The following is a 1090-nucleotide window of genomic DNA, read 5'->3' as shown; positions in this document are numbered from 1 at the left end:
AGGGGTGTTGGTGGTGTTGGTTGTGTTGGTGGTGTTGGGGCTGTTGGTGGTGTTGGTTGTGTTGGTGGTGTTGGTGGTGTTGGATATGTTGGTGGTGCTGATGGTGTTGGATGTGTTGGTGGTGTTGGGGCTCTTGGTGGTGTTGGATGTCTTGGGGTTTTGGTGATGTCGGATGTAGTGGTGGTGTTGGTTGTGTTGGTGGTGGTGGTGTTGGTTGTGTTGGGGGTGTTGGTGGTGTTGGTGGTGTTGGTTGTGCAGGTGGTGTTGGTTGTGTTGGTTGTGTTGGTAGTGTTGGATGTGTTGGTGGTGTTGGATATGTTGGTGGTGTTGGTGGTGTTAGTGGTGTTGGGGATGTTGGTTGTGTCAGGGGTGTTGGTTGTGCTGGTGGTGTTGTTGGTGTTGGGTGTGTTGGTGGTGTTGGATATGTTGGATGTGTTGGTGGTGTTGGGGCTGTTGGTGGTATTGGATATGTTGGTGGTGTTGGTGGTGTTGGGGGTGTTGGTTGTGTCAGGGGTGTTGCTGGTGGTGGTGGTGTTGGTTGTGTTGGGGGTGTTGGTTGTGTTGGTGGTGTTGGATGTGTTGGTGGTGTTGGATATGTTGGTGGTGTTGGATGTGTTGGTGGTGTTGGATATGTTGGTGGTGTTGGATGTGTTGGGGCTGTTGTTGGTGTTGGTGGTGTTGGATGTGTTGGGGTGTTGGTGGTGTTGGTTGTGTTGGTGGTGTTGGTAGTGTTGGGGTGTTGGTTGTGTTGGTGCTGTTGGTTGTGTTGGGGTGTCGGTGGTGTTGGTGGTGTTGGATGGGTTGGTTTTGTTGGTGGTGTTTGATGTGTTGGTGGTGTTGGTTGTGTTGGTGGTGGTGGTGTTGGTGGTGTTGGGAGTGTTGGTGGTGTTGGTTGTGTTGGTGGTGTTGGTGGTGTTGAGGGTGTTGGATGTGTTGGTGGTGTTGGTTGTGTTGGTGGTGTTGGGGGTGTTGGTTGTGTTGGTGGTGTTGGATGTGTTGGTGGTGTTGGATGTGTTGGTGGTGTTGGGGCTGTTGTTGGTATTGGATATGTTGGTGGTGTTGGGGCTGTTGTTGGTGTTGGATGTGTTGG

The sequence above is a fragment of the Stegastes partitus genome, unplaced genomic scaffold, assembly GCF_000690725.1.
Source record: "Stegastes partitus isolate 25-593 unplaced genomic scaffold, Stegastes_partitus-1.0.2 Scaffold1529, whole genome shotgun sequence".
Lineage (NCBI taxonomy): Eukaryota > Metazoa > Chordata > Actinopteri > Pomacentridae > Stegastes > Stegastes partitus.
This window is presented reverse-complemented; position numbering follows the sequence as displayed.